Source organism: Neoarius graeffei, chromosome 17 (assembly GCF_027579695.1).
Source record: "Neoarius graeffei isolate fNeoGra1 chromosome 17, fNeoGra1.pri, whole genome shotgun sequence".
NCBI lineage: Eukaryota > Metazoa > Chordata > Actinopteri > Siluriformes > Ariidae > Neoarius > Neoarius graeffei.
In genome coordinates, this window is record NC_083585.1 from 57495993 (window position 1) to 57512449 (window position 16457).

At 43.1% G+C, this 16457-nt stretch overlaps 1 pseudogene; it reads right to left on the reverse strand.

Moving 5' to 3' along the window:
* Positions 1-601: 601 nt before the first annotated feature.
* On the reverse strand, positions 602-8155 carry LOC132901244 (olfactory receptor 4K15-like; annotated as a pseudogene).
* Positions 8156-16457: the final 8302 nt, after the last annotated feature.

The window sequence follows — 16457 nt, forward strand, 5'->3', positions numbered from 1 at the left end:
TTTCTGTGCGGAGTTTGCATGTTCTCCCCGTGTCCGCATGGGTTTCCTCCGGGTGCTCCGGTTTCCCCCACAGCCCAAAGACATGCAGGTTAGGTTAACTGGTGACTCTAAATTGACCGTAGGTGTGAATGTGAGTTTGAATGGTTGTCTGTGTCTATATGTCAGCCCTGTGATGACCTAGCGACTTGTCCAGGGTGTACCCCGCCTTTTGCCTGTAGTCAGCTGGGATAGGCTCCAGCTTGCCTGCAACCCTGTAGAACAGGATAAAGCGGCTAGAGATAATGAGATGAGATAATAATAATCATAATAATAATCTTGCAACCCTGTAGAACAGGATAAGCAGCTACAGATAATGGATGGATAGATGGATAATAATAATAATAATTAGCATCATTATAAGAGTTTGAACTTCATGGTTCGAAACCTCATATAGGTTTTCAATTATCTTTCAGTAGTTTTGATGACAATAAAAAATAAGTAAAGGTAAGCTCTTCTAATGGCTCCTATGCAGACTTATTCTGTTGTGGGTTTATTATTATTATTATTATTTTAACTTTAAGCTATTTGGTAAATTGCTTAAGAATATAGATGTGTTTTTGGTTTACTTATCTGTCAGGTTAATTAAAAACCTTCCTTGTGAAGAAATAAAAAAATTAAAAATTGTTGTTCTAATTTCCTTTGTGTTTAACCCGTAAATTAGAGGGTTAAGAATAGGAGGAAATATAAGAATTGAAACACCAAAGGCCCTTCGTATGTGTGGAGAAACTGATTGTAACCTGTGAGAAATCAGTAGTAAGAATGCATTAACTTCAAAACTCAAAAAAAACAGCTAGATGCATCCCACATGTTTGCATTGCCTTACTTATAGATTGTGTCTGTTTTGTAGAAAGACAGGTAATTAGGATTTGTATGTATGTTAATGAAACTATCAGTATGGAAGAGCCTTGGAAAAAAGCTATACCAAACAAGCCATAGTAGTTAACCAGTCTTGTATCCTCACAGCTTAGCTTCAATAAAGATGGATTATTGCAGTATGTGTCCACTATGTTTATCCTGCAAATTTCTTTGCTTAATGTGAGTGTAAATAGAGACGCAATATTTAAAAAATTTACAGACCAAACTATAAAAATAAGTTTTACCAAGACAGTTTCGGTCATCAAATTGTGGTAGCTCAAAGGCTTGCAAATGGCAATGTATCGGTCATAAGACATAACAGTGAGAAATGAAAGAGCTCCACTTCCATAAAGATGAATAATGATGCCTTGCAAAGCACAGGCAGGGTAGGATATTTTTCTAGTTTGAGAAAATATACTACAAACAAGCTGAGGATAAAAACCCGTAGCTCCCATAAGGTCACATATGGACAAATTAAACAGCAGTATGTACATAGGCTTATGCAGATCCCTTTTGACAATGATAGTCACAAGCAGCACTGAGTGGAAGAACAAAATTAAACAGTATGTGAAGATGCCAAAAATGAATATGAAAAAGGCAATGGATGGTGGTAGGTCCAACTTTTCCATGGTCAAAATTGCCATGAAACGTGTTAAATTTGTATTGTTAAGAGATGTGTCTCCCTCCATTATAGCGACGAGGCCTGGAAAATATATATACAGTATATATAACAAAATATGCAACAATATATAACAATTAATATGGGCAAACTGTTTTGTTTTTACCTCAACTATGCTATCTTACCGAGGACAGGATGATAAGATGCCTTTGACCTAGTATGTTGACAATGAATTCAGCAAAATGCGACAGCATCACAAATACCACAAAATGGTCACAACAGAAGCAAAGATGTTCATTATGACCATTCAGTTTTCCACCCAGAGACCTGAGATATTTGGATCCCTGCATGTTACCTTTATCCCACAAGTCAAATTTTCAAATCCCAGTTGTTGTTTCCAGGTTACATGGGACTGTGGGTTTGAAATCCTCTGAGTTTATGCAGTTAACAATGGCCTCTGATGAAAACAATGAGACAAATATAAAAGTATTTTTTTGTAATTCATTTGGAAGCATATTGGGGAAGATAACCCAAAAATCTGAAGACTACTTTGCAAAAATAGGTTTAGCATATTATGCTCATTCTGATAAATTAGTGTAGGCATAATTAAGTGGCTCCTGAGCCTTTTTTTATTTGAGAGAACCCACCAAATCAGTGGCAAAAGGAAATTTCTTCACTTGAATGATGGTTCATGAGATACAGCCCACAATGTAAAACCTTTAGGCCTGTGTGGATCCCTTCATGTGTGGCACTATGAATCCCCCCCCCCCAAATTTTGCTTGTGACTTGTGTTCTTTGCTCTCCAATCTATTTTAGTAGATACAACTACTACTACTAAATAATAATAATAAATATAACTGCCAGAAGAAAGTTCAATCATTTGTTTATTTTGCTCTTTCCAGAAGCAAAACTCGCTCTCTTCCATGCGCATGCACACGCGCGCGCGCGCGCACACACACGTCGTTGGGTTCAGGAGAGCTCTCTTCCTCTGCTCTCTCTCTCTTTATATAGGGCGCGGTCACTGGGAAGAAACACAAACACAGGTTAAGTGACATCAGGTGTAGTGATTCTGCCACTTACCTTCCCTGACTCCGCCCTCTGGTCACAGACCGGCGCTTGACCATGCCCCCGCTGCCACATACCCCCACCACCTGACTCAAGCCAGGCAGCCGTCCGGCCTGCAGCGGACTCCCCCCTTGGCGGGAGAGAAAATCCGCCACAACCATCTGCGCCCCCGGCCTGTGGATCACCTTGAAGTTAAAGGATTGGAGTGTCAGATACCAACGGGTGATCCGCGCGTTGGCATCCTTCATGCGGTGGAGCCATTGGAGGGGCGCGTGGTCCGAAGAGAGGGTGAAAGGGCATCCCAGCAGGTAGTAGTGGAGGGTGAGGACCGCCCACTTGATCGCAAGGCACTCCTTTTCGATGGTGCTGTAGCGGCCCTTGTGTACCGACAGCTTTCTTCTGATGTACAGCACTGGACAGTCCCCCACCTCCTGGGACAAAACGGTCCCCAGCCCTCTGTCCGACGCATCTGTCTGTAACATAAAAGGGAGAGGAAAGTCAATGGAGTGCAACAGTGGCCCCCCGCACAGTGCAGCCTTCACCTCAGAGAAAGCCCGCTGGCATTGCTCTGTCCACTGGACCGGATCTGGTGCCCCCTTTTTAGTGAGATCAGTCAGCGGGCTGGTGATGTCCGAATAATTAGATATAAACCTACGATAGTAGCCAGCCAGCCCCAGGAACTGTCTCACCCCCTTTTTGGTCTTGGGCCTTGGGCAGGCCGCAATTGCTGCTGTCTTGTTAATTTGGGGACACACCTGTCCATTGCCCAAGTGGAAGCCCAGATACCGTACTTCCACCCACCAAATCACACACTTCTTCGGGTTGGCTGTGAGACCCGCTCGCCTCAGCGACCTAAGGACAGCCCTCAGGTTTTGTAGGTGCCGCAGCCAGTCATTACTATAAATAATGATGTCGTTGAGGAATGCGGCCACATAGGTGGAGTGGGGGCAGAGGACCCTATCCATCAGCCGCTGAAACGTAGCGGGTGCCCCAAACAACCCAAAAGGAAGTGTGACAAACTGTTGTAAGCCAAACGGCGTGGAAAAGGCCTTTTTTTCTCGGGATAATGGAGTCAAGGGGATCTGCCAATAACCCTTTGTCAAATCCAGTGTCAAGTAAAAGCGAGCCGTGCCTAGTCGATCGAGCAACTCATCAATATGAGGCATTGGGTATGCGTCAAATTTAGACACTGCATTGACTTTTCTATAGTCTACACAGAACCGGACCTACCCATCAGCCTTGGGTATCAAGACCACCGGGCTGCTCCAGTCACTGTGGGAATCCTCGACGATGCCCATTTCAAGCATGGCCTCGAGTTCTTCCCGAACCACTTTTTTCTTGTGTTCGGGTAGCCTGTAAGGGCGGCTACGCACTACCACCCCCGGGGGCATCTCAATGTGGTGCTCTATGAGGTCGGTGCAGCCGGGCAGGGGTGAGAATATGTCCAAAAACTCAGTCTGCAACTGGGCAACCTCCGTCAGTTGGGTCAGGGGGAGGTGTTCTCCACAGGGGACCGGAGAGGTATGCGATGCCAATGCTCCCTTTTGAACCTCCGGCCCCAGCTCCGCCTTCTCCGGAACCACTGACACCAATGCCACAGGGATCTCATCGTTCCAGAGTTTGAGCAGATTGAGGTGGTAAATCTGTAGCGCCCCACCCCTGTCCGTTTGCCTCACCTCGTAGTCGACGTCCTCGACTCGCCGTGTGACCTCAAAGGGTCCTTGCCACTTGGCGATCAATTTGGAGCTCGATGTGGGAAACAGTACGAGTACTTTATCTCCCAGTGCGAACTTCCTAAGGTGCGTACCCCTGTCGTACAGGCGGGTTTGCCGTTCTTGGGCCTACTGCAAATTCTCCTGGGTTAGGTGTGTGAGTGTGTGGAGTTTTGTGCACAGGTCAATAATGTATTGAATTTCATTTTTACTTGGTGAAGGTCCCTCCTCCCAATTTTCTCACAGCACATCTCGAATGCCGCGCGGCTTACGCCCATATAATAATTCAAATGGGGAGAACCCCGTGGAGGCTTGGGGGACCTCTCACACTGCAAATAACAAGGGTTCAAGCCATTTATCCCAATTACGTGCGTCCTTACTTACGAATTTTTAAATTATATTCTTGAGGGCACGATTGAACCGTTCAACTAAACCGTCCATTTGTGGGTGATACACGCTGGTGCGGATCGGCTTAATACCTAATAACCCATACAGTTCGTTCAGTGTATGTGACATAAATGAGGTGCCTTGATCAGTCAGAATCTCTTTCGGGATTCCAACTCGGGAGATGACGTGGAAGAGCGCTTCCACAATACTGGGTGCTGAGATATTGCAAAGAGGCACTGCTTCCAGGTATTGTGTTGCATAGTCCACCAGAACTAAAATAAAGTGGTACCCTTGTGTTGACCGATCTAATGGCCTGACGAGATCCATCCCAATTCTTTCGAACGGGATCTCGATTAATGGGAGAGGGCGCAAAGGCGCTTTTGGAATGGCCGTTGGATTTACTAACTGGCATTTGCGGCACGCCGTACACCACCTACGGACATCGCCACGAATCCCTGGCCAATAGAACTGGGCCATTAGTCGGGCTAGTGTCTTATCCTGCCCTAAGTGTCCAGCCATAGGATTAAAGTGAGCCGCCTGGAATACCAATTCCCGGCGGCTCTTTGGAATCAAAAGCTGTGTGACTTGCACTTTAGTCGGAGTGTCCTGCGTCACTCGGTATAATCTATCCTTCATAATAGAAAAATAGGGGAAGGATGGGGTGGCGTATGGCTGGAGTTTTTGACCATCAATTACTCTCACTTGGTCAAACGCATGTTGCAGACTCTCGTCTCACGATTGCTCTAACGGAAAATCCGCAAGGGATTCCCCGAGAGAGGGAGGAAGAGACTGAGGCTTCTCACTCTGATGCGGAGATGATGTAGACGGCTCTGTGAAAGCTGCTCCCGCCAATGCGACACCGGGACCTCCCCCTGCTGAACTACGGCAGGACCCACTCTTCACTAAATGACTCATTAACTCTCCGAATCCCGGCCAATCAGTCCCCAAAATTATCGAGTGGGTGAGGCGAGAATTAACCGCTGCATTTACTCAATTTTTCCCCTCGGAAAAAAATGTGGACCGACACTAAAGGGTAGCTGTGAACATCCCCGTCACACACAACACCGTCACCCACTGTGCTCCCCCCAATGCCTCGTCTTGCACCAGGCTTTGGTGAATTGAGGTCTGATTACATCCAGAGTCCACCAACGCCTGATATGTATCCCCTTGGATACTCACCGGTATGCGATATGCTCCGGCCCAATCGAGGGCGGCTCCTGGAGCGTCGGGGATCCGAACCACCGTGCCCAATTCCATGGCCGAGCACTGCTGTTGGAGGTGGCCCGGCTCCCCGCAGCGCCAGCAAACCGGCCCAGGCTTCCTCTCTGCACCGGCGCTCTGGGGCTCACTCACCTGAGGGGGGGGGGGGGGGGGGAGAGACAGACACAGAAGGGAAAAACGGGAGGGCACCGCGGGTGCGACGGGCTGGCTGGGGTGGGGCTGGCCCCCACCTCCGCGGTGGGGGAACAGAGAGAGAACGAGACACAGGAGGAGAGAGGGGGACAGAGAGAGAGGAGAGAAGAGGACGTCCGCTGTCCTGCCATTGGAACAGCCGCCAAATGGTCCTCCGCCAACTCGATGGCCTGATCCAGCGACACCGGGCGGTGGCACTGGACCCACTCCGCGGTTCCCTCTGGTAGGCGGGCAATGAACTGCTCCAGCACCACCTGATCAACGATTCCCTCGGCGTCGCGGTTGTCGGCCCTCAACCACTGCCAGCAGGCGTCCCGGAGCTGCTGGCCAAATGCGAATGGCTGGCCGACTTCCTCCAGATGCAGAGTGTGGAAGCGCTGTCACTGTTGTTCAGGGGTGCGCCCCACCCGCTGGAGGACGGCCCGGCGAAGGTCCACGTAGGCCAGCCGGCGGTCGGCAGTGAGCTGTAGCGTGGCCAGCTGCGCCTCGCCCATTAGCAGGGGGAGGAGGCGCGCCACGCGCTGTTCCACCAGCCACCCTGAGGCCTCTGCTGCCTGCTTGAAGAGCGTGAGGAAGGCTTCGCGGTCGTCATGCAGGCCCATCTTAGTTAGGGTGAGGGAAGAAGGGCCCGCGGTGGTGGAGATGGTGGACCCCGCTGACGCGAGGAGGTGCCAGAATGCCTGTCGATCTTCCTGCTGTGCCAGCACCAGGGCCTTGAACCGGTTCTCTTGCTCCTGCCGGAGGGTGAATAGCGCCTGGTGCTGGCTCTGCTGGGCCGTGGCAAGGGTGTGGACCAGGTCTGCAAAGGGGGAGGACTCCATGGGGCTGTTCTTTTCCTGTGCTCGATTTCCAGGTTTCAGCACCACTGTAGCAGTTCGTAGGAGGGGGAGGAGCACAGAAAGACGGCAGGCCAGAATAAAGTTCAATCATTTGTTTATTTTGCTCTTTTTAGAAGCAAAACTTGCTCTCTTCCATGTGCGCGCGCGCGCACACACACACACACACACTCAAGTCATTGGGTTCAGGAGAGCTCTCTTCCTCTGCTCTCTCTCTCTTTATATAGAGCACGGTCACTGGGAAGACGCACAGGTTAATTGACATCAGGTGTAGTGATTCTGCCACTTACCTTCCCTGACTCCACCCTCCGGTCACAGACCGGCGCTTGACCACTCCCCTGCTGCCACAATGAGTTAGAGTTTTTCAGCAATGGAATCACTACTGTCCAGGTCCAAATGGTGCCACTACACAAGAGGCTCACTTTGGGCATGTGGATATCGCCAGAACCCTGATGTCTTATAACCTGTGAGGTTTTTGCTCTATCAGACAATGCATGGTGAATTTATGACACACTTCCTGTTTGCATGGTGAAACATACAAATTTATTGGTTCACCATTTCAACATTATGCAAGATATTACAAATCCTGTCGCAAGTCAATTGACTCAAACGATGTGCATTTCAGTTTTTTTCATCTTGGGGCACCCCACACACCTACCAATTTTGACACGGATAGGTGAAACTATATCCCGGGCAGGAGTCTCAATGACATATGGGGTGCTATGGAGTCCCCCAAACACACCTTGGGTCAAGCCTCTATCCATGAATAGCAGTGGCCAGGACTGATGTGAGTAACAAATTTCATGAGTCCAAGATTTTTTGGCAATGGAATCATTCCTGTCGAGGTCCAAATGGTGGCACTATACCAGAGGGTCAAATTGGGCATGTGGATATCATCAGAAACATCATATCATATAACCTGTGAATTTTTAGCCATGTCAGACAATGCATGGTGAATTTTTTGACATGCTTCCTGTTCATGTGGCATAGCAAATTTATTGGTTCACCATTTCAACATCTTGCAAAATATTGCAAATCCCTTTGCAAGTTAAAATCAGCAACATCTTGACATGACTTCTACCAAATATGGCATGAATCCAACAAACTACCTAGGAAGAGTACATCAAAATGTAACACGTGTTTTGGCAATGGAGTCATTACTGTCCATGTTCAAATGGTGGCACTTTACCAGAGAGTGTCTTTGGACATGTGGATATCTTCAGAACCATGATATCCTATAACTTGTGACGTTTGAGCCGTATCAGGCAATGCGTGGTGAATTTATTACTGATTTCCTGTTTGCATGGCATAACGTATAAATTTATTGGTTCGCTATTTCAATATCTTGCAACATATCACAAATCCCTTAACAATTTAACATCAGCAACATGTTGACATGATGTATACCAAATATGGCATGGATCCAAAAAACTGCCTGGGAGGAGTTCGTTAAAATGTAATGGGTCAAAATGCACAAAACCAAAAATATCTCACTTCCTGTTGAGTATGGCTGATACAATGTATAGGCAATTTTGTTCATCTTGGGCCACTCCACACACTTACCAAATTTGACATGGATAGGTGAAACTATATACCAGGCAGAAATTTCCATGACATATGGGGGTGCTATGGATTCCCCCAGACACACCTGGGGTCAAGCTCCTATGGCTCAGTTTCGGTGCATATGACTGACCAAATAGCATGAGTTTTTGAATATGTACAAGGTGTCAAATCTGTATTTTTGAACTAGGTGACGCTATGGAGTTAATGAAGCCCATCTAGACTAATTTACCAGATCACCTCAAATTATATCATAGGTCAAATGTATGTGCAAAATTTAATGAGTTTTTAGCCATCATAAGCCCCTCAAAACAGCATGGGAAAATTTCAAAATCCCACATTCCATCCAACATGGCTGACTTCCTGTTAGGTGGAGTCAAATACAACTAAGTGAACTTTGTCCTGTATCACAAGAATATCAATCACACCAAATCTCATGCCAATCTGAGCAACTTCATCTCAACCATACAGTGGTGCTTGAAAGTTTGTGAACCCTTTAGAATTTTCTATATTTCTGCATAAATATGACCTAAAACATCAGATTTTCACACAAGTCCTAAAAGTAGATAAAGAGAACCCAGTTAAACAAATGAGACAAAAATATTATATTTGGTCATTTACAACCCTGATTCCAAAAAAGTTGGGACAAAGTACAAATTGTAAATAAAAACGGAATGCAATGATGTGGAAGTTTCAAAATTCCATATTCAATTCAGAATAGAACATAGATGACATATCAAATGTTTAAACTGAGAAAAGGTATCATTTAAAGAGAAAAATTAAGTGACTTTAAATTTCATGACAACAACACATCTCAAAAAAGTTGGGACAAGGCCATGTTTACCACTGTGAGACATCCCCTTTTCTCTTTACAACAGTCTGTAAACGTCTGGGGACTGAGGAGACAAGTTGCTCAAGTTTAGGGATAGGAATGTTAACCCATTCTTGTCTAATGTAGGATTCTAGTTGCTCAGCTGTCTTCGGTCTTTTTTGTCGTATCTTCCGTTTTATGATGCGCCAAATGTTTTCTATGGGTGAAAGATCTGGACTGCAGGCTGGCCAGTTCAGTACCAGGACCCTTATTCTATGGAGCCATGATGTTGTAATTGATGCAGTATGTGGTTTGGCATTGTCATGTTGGAAAATGCAAGGTCTTCCCTGAAAGAGACGTCGTCTGGATGGGAGCATATGTTGCTGTAGAACCTGGATATACCTTTCAGCATTGATGGTGTCTTTCCAGATGTGTAAGCTGCCCATGCCACACGCACTAATGCAACCCCATACCATCAGAGATGCAGGCTTCTGAACTGAGCGCTGATAACAACTTGGGTCGTTCTTCTCCTCTTTAGTCCGAATGACACGGCGTCCCTGATTTCCATAAAGAACTTCAAATTTTGATTCGTCTGACCACAGAACAGTTTTCCACTTTGCCACAGTCCATTTTAAATGAGCCTTGGCCCAGAGAAGACATCTGCGCTTCTGGATCATGTTTAGATATGGCTTCTTCTTTGAACTATAGAGTTTTAGCTGGCAACGGCGGATAGCACGGTGAATTGTGTTCACAGATAATGTTCTCTGGAAATATTCCTGAGCCCATTTTGTGATTTCCAATATAGAAGCATGCCTGTATGTGATGCAGTGCCGTCTAAGGGCCCGAAAATCACAGGCACCCAGTATGGTTTTCCAGCCTTGACCCTTACGCACAGAGATTCTTCCATATTCTCTGAATCTTTTGATGATATTATGCACTGTAGATGATGATATGTTCAAACTCTTTGCAATTTTACACTGTCGAACTCCTGTCTGATATTGCTCCACTGTTTGTCAGTGCAGAATTAGGGGGGATTGGTGATCCTCTTCCCATCTTTACTTCTGAGAGCCGCTGCCACTCCCAGATGCTCTTTTTATACCCAGTCATGTTAATGACTTATTGCCAATTGACCTAATGAGTTGCAATTTGGTCCTCCATCTGTTTCTTTTTTGTACCTTTGACTTTTCCAGCCTCTTATTGCCCCTGTCCTAACTTTTTTGAGATGTGTTGCTGTCATGAAATTTCAAATGAGCCAATATTTGGCATGAAATTTAAAAATGTCTCACTTTCAACATTTGATATGTTGTCTATGTTCTATTGTGAATATAATATCAGTTTTTGAGATTTGTAAATTATTGTATTCTGTTTTTATTTACAATTTGTACTTTGTCCCAACTTTTTTGGAATCGGGGTTGTATTTATTAAGGAAAATGATCCAATATTACATGTGTGTGAGTGGCAAAAGTATGTGAACCTTTGCTTTCAGTATCTGGTGTGACCCCCTTGTGCAGCAATAACTGCAACTAAACGTTTACGGTAACTGTTGATCAGTGCTGCACACCGGCTTGGAGGGATTTTAGCCCATTCCTCTGTACTGAACAGCTTCAACTCTGGGATGTTGGTAGGTTTCCTCACATGAACTGCTCACTTCAGGACCTTCCACAACATTTCAATTGGATTAAGGTCAGGACTTTGACTTGGCCATTCCAAAGCATTAACTTTATTATTCTTTAACTATTATTTGATAGAACGGCTTGTGTGGTTAGAGTCATTGTCTTGCTGCATGACCCACCTTCTCTTGAGATTCAGTTTATGGGCAGAATTCCTGACATTTTTCCTTTAGAATTTGCTGGTATAATTCAGAATTCATTGTTCCATCAATGATGGCAAGCCATCCTGGCTTAGATGCAGCAAAACAGGCCCAAACCATGATACTACCACCACCATGTTTCACAGATGGGATAAGGTTCTGATGCTGGAATGCAGTGTTTTCCTTTTTCCAAACATAATGCTTCTCATTTCCAAACATAATCATTCTCATCTCAAAAAGTTCTATTTTGGTCTCATCCATCCACAAAACATTTTCCAATAGCCTTCTGGCTTGTCCACGTGATCTTTAGCAAACTGCAGACGAGCAGCAATGTTCTTTTTGGAGAGCAGTGGCTTTCTCCTTGCAACTCTGCCATGCACACCATTGTTGTTCAGTGTTCTCCTGATGGTGGACTCATGAACATTCACATTAGCCAATGTGAGAGAGGCCTTCAGTTAGAAGTTACCCTGGGGTCCTTTGTGACCTCGCCAACTATTACACACCTTGCTCTTGAAATGATCTTTGTTGGTCAGTCACTCTTGGGGAGGGTAACAATGATCTTGAATTTCCTCCATTTGTACACAATCTTTCGGACTGTGGATTGGTGGAGTCCAAACTCTTTAGAGATGGTTTTGTAACCTTTTCCAACCTGATGAGCATCAACAACGCTTTTTCTGAGGTCCTCAGAAATCTCCTTTGTTTGTGCCATGATACACTTCCACAAACATGTGTTGTGAAGATCAAACTTTGATAGATCCCTGTTCTTTAAATAAAACAGGGTGCCCACTCACACCTGATCGTCATCCCATTGATTGAAAACACCTGACTCTAATTTCACTTTCAAATTAACTGCTAATCATAGAGGTTCACATACTTTTGCCACTCACAGATATGTAATATTGGATCATTTTCCTCAATAAATAAATGACCAAGTATAATATTTTTGTCTCATTTGTTTAACTGTATTCTTTTTATCTACTTTTAGGACTTATGTGAAAATCTGATGTTGTTTTAGATCATATTTATGCAGAAATATAGAAAACTCTAAAGGGTTCACAAACTTTCAAGCACCACTGTATATGTTTTGGGTTTTTTTTTCCTCCAGAACAACTGGGCATGTGAGCAAACAAGCTTGGCTTGCACAAACACCGTCCATTCATTATCTTTAGCCCCTTATCCTGTCCTACAGGGTCGCAGGCAAGCTGGAGCCTATCCCAGCTGATGATGGGCGAGAGGCGGGGTACACCCTGGACAAGCAGGGCTGACACATAGACACAGACAACCATTCACACTCACCTTCACACCTACGGTCAATTTAGAGCACCTGCATGTCTTTGGACTGTGGCGGAAACCAGAGCACCCAGAGGAAACCCACGCAGACACGGGGAGAACATGAAAACTCCACACAGAAAGGCCCTCACCGGCCACTGGGCTCGAACCCAGAACCTTCTTGCTGTGAGGCGACAGTGCTAATCACTACACCACCGTGCTGCCCTGCACAAACACGGTCTGGCACTAAAAGCTGCTGTCTGCACTCCCTGACAGATCCAGCTGAAAGCATATATAAAAGGGGAGTTTTACACATTGTTATAACGCTATCTGTAAGTGCTGTTGAATTCATGTTAAAAATAATAATTCAAAATTTCATGTTAAATAATTTAGATAAAAAATTGAAATGAGTAAATTCATGTGTGTATTATAAGATAAAACACAGGTTAATTTCATAATGTATTTTATAAGTTTGTTCCTATCGGTGCTGCTGTGTTTTGGCTGGGAACCAATGTTACTACTTGTGTGCTGCTACGGCAGAATTAATTGATGCTACATTGTGAAGCTTGACTGCAAAGCATGGCCCGAGGTGTGTCAAGAACCTCTCTTCATGACAAGTGGCTAATGAGGTATTATTATTTGTACAGTATTAGCGATGCATTTTGTTTATTTTGATGCAGCGCAACATTTATGCTCTTATTTACTTCATGTACAGTCTTTGTTTGAGCTGATATATATTTGTACAGTTCTCACGGCATAAAAGGCATAAATGGAATGGCATGTTGAACAGCATGAACGATGGGAGAAGAGACGAAATAAATGCCAGTTAAAGAGAAACCGATCCATGTCTGTCGTGACGAGAGCTACACTATCTACGAAGGGTCAGTCTTGACCACTGAGGTCTAATTTTAATTCTAAAAATTTCTACAATTGGTCCATGTAGGTGTCAATCAAATAAGACGGACTTATTAAAATTTATAGGGCAGTTTCTTGAGTATAACCAAGAAAGAAATGCTATTTATGAATGTGCATCACAAAAATTTATGCGTAATTACTAAATTTCAGTGTCGCAATACCAAAGCACTCACTGCATTTCAAACATGACATCTCCAACTAAATGTGGAACTTTTTTTTTTCCTTCAATAATGCTCTTGGACAATATCCTAATGGAAATGTACATGATTTATAAAAAAATAAAGCTTGCAGAAAGCCTCACAAGCATATGTTTTTTTCATTGCAATCCAACATTTTGCAACTCGAGGTGTGACATGCCACAATGGAGTGTCGTCGTTTTGGATGACACATCTACCTGTCAGAAATCTGAATACTCCAATCATGCTGGCTTTTCAGAGGGAAAAAAATCTGTCACAGAAAATTGTATTCGTAAACAGTGAAAGAGAGAGAGGTAACAAGGGTGAGACAAATGAAGTGAATCATGCAAGCAACATGCTTATGTGATCAGAAATATGTTGAGGAGAAAGTGAAGTGGGAAGCGATTTGAGGCAAAAAAAAAGTGTGAGGACTGTCCTCTAAAACCCTAAATTACCCTAATTTAGGATTTATTCATGGCTTTCAATTAGTTACAGCACAATCAAGAAGCTTTATTCCAGAATTACAAGTGTAGGCATCCACTCACCCTTGGTGGTCCTGTGTAAAACCTGTGAGAACTTTCTTCTGAGAAAAAAAACAAAGGCAAGACAGAGATAAGGTATATGAATCACCCTCTCAAGGGGTTCCGGTTTATTTAATTAGGATTTGCCAATATAATAGGAGTTGTAAAAAATATCCATCCATCCATTATCCATCCATTAGGTTAATACAAAGACTAGAGCTAACTAAAGCTTCCAAACATCAATGCATTAACATTGTCTCTGTGATATTCTACTCTTTATATAGCAAACAAAAGATTCACAAATAGGTATTATCTGTGCAAAAATGCACATTTCCTCACTCATGTGGTGTGCAGAAATGCACTTAAAGCCTGAAACAATGGTTGACATAAACTCGTGTGGTGTGCAGAAATGCTCTTAAAGCCTGAAACAGTGGTTTGCTTAAATACACGTTTCATGCATTATGTGTGCAGATCTGCCCTCACACCCACTCAACTGGATTTCCAGCAGTGATTGAAGCATACAGTTGAGCTGCTGATGTAGCTACTCCTTTTGAAGGTTTCCTCTCAGCCTTCAACAGAATAAGTTTCTGGCTGTAGATTCGGTTTTGTCTCTCTCTCCTTAGCTTGCCCCCCATGGTGTATTCGCTTCCTCTTTGAAGGGCAGGGCCCTTGGCTGAAAACACAATATTTCTTACAGGACCTTAGACACTGTAGATGGAGATATTCGAATTCATGCTAATCTCAGAAAGAAGTATGTCAGAGTTAAAAACTTACCCCTGTCCCACAGTGCTGGTTTTTCCTTTCACACAGATGTTAATTCACCGGTTTGGCTGTTCCTTTTACACAAATGTCAATTCCATCTCTGTTACTATTAATCGTTCCAGTTCAGAGGCTGAACAACACAAACCTCCTGTTTCACATTCGGACATTTTATACAGAACATGAGGCGGAATAAAGTTGTATGATTTCCACATTTAGCAGGCTGTGTAAAAGGGGCTATAGCCATTGTTTTTATGATACAGGTAATAGATACTTTTGCACCAAAATAGAAAAGCTCAAACCCCCCCCCACACACACACACACACACATGCGCACGCATGTTCAAGAACCATGCGTGTATATATTTTTATGTAAATCTTTTCATGCCTTCGTAGAAGTTAGGTAGTTAACACATCTCTGCTCAAGGTAACATTCTTCCCTCTAGCCTTAAATTAATCTGAACATACATTTGTCTTTAGCTTGATAAATCAAAGCACAACATAGGGCCATAATGCAAAATTCCCATCATGCACCAAGTTTCAGTACAACCCTATGATAACTTTCAATTAAAATAATAACAACAATTTGAAGTAAAGTGTGATGCTTTATACCAGAGTAGGCCAAGCTGGATGAATACAGTTCAAGCTGGATGGAACACGATTCTTATCAATACAAAGTAATAAAAATCTGTGTGAAATATTATAAAAGTTCTCCTGTACCATCAATATGCTTGATTTAATTTCAAAGTAACTGGACAGTTGCTTATAGTCAGAGCCTCCGCAGTCTGCATTAATCTTACAGTTCACAGTTTCCTATGTTGATACCATGTACATATACATGAGTACATGTTGATACAGGCAATATCTAGATCTTAACTAGTTCTACATGCATACAGTATATACAACTGCTGATTGAGAGCATTCACTATCTGGTCATCAAACACAAAAACAAAAAAATCCTGGGAAAAAAAAAATCAAACAAACCTGGACACGCTGTAAATGGACACAAACTTGTAATTGTATTTTTTATGATTATAATTATTCCAGTGAGAGTGTAAGATAAGATTAATTTGTATCTCTTTGTACTGCCATTTGTTCCTTTCTCATTTAAGACTTTTTTTCTGATCCAGATCACTTGTGCAAACCAGTATTTATATGATCATTTTATTTAGCATTTATCAATATTCTCATCCTTAGTCAGGTGTCTCATTCTCATCACTGTTAAATGTCTTAAATCTTGCAAATAAAATCTTCTGAACCTGATGATATTATTCCAACACATAGAAATGAGGGGGGCAATGTAAGCCAATGATGCACTCGGCACATACAATAGTAATTTGTCCTTTAAAATCAATTAATTCCTTTGAATGTTTCCTTTTATTCATCATTTGACTTCAGGCACTTTTAAAATAATGTTTCCATAATTGTAAATTAATACTGGTACCGTATTCATAACAGAGTTAATAATAATAATAAAAATAATAAGAAGAAGAAGAAGCAGAAGTATTATGTACTTGAAATTTATGGTTTAAATTTAGGTCTTCTATGATATTTTATTAGTTTTTAAGACAATAAAATGATTCATAAATGTATGCTCTTTTAATGGCTTCTACACATATTTATTCTGTTGCCTGTGTTTTTTTTTTTTTTACTTTAATTTTTTTCATACATTGCTTATGCATGTAGATGTGCTTTTAATTTTATTTATCTA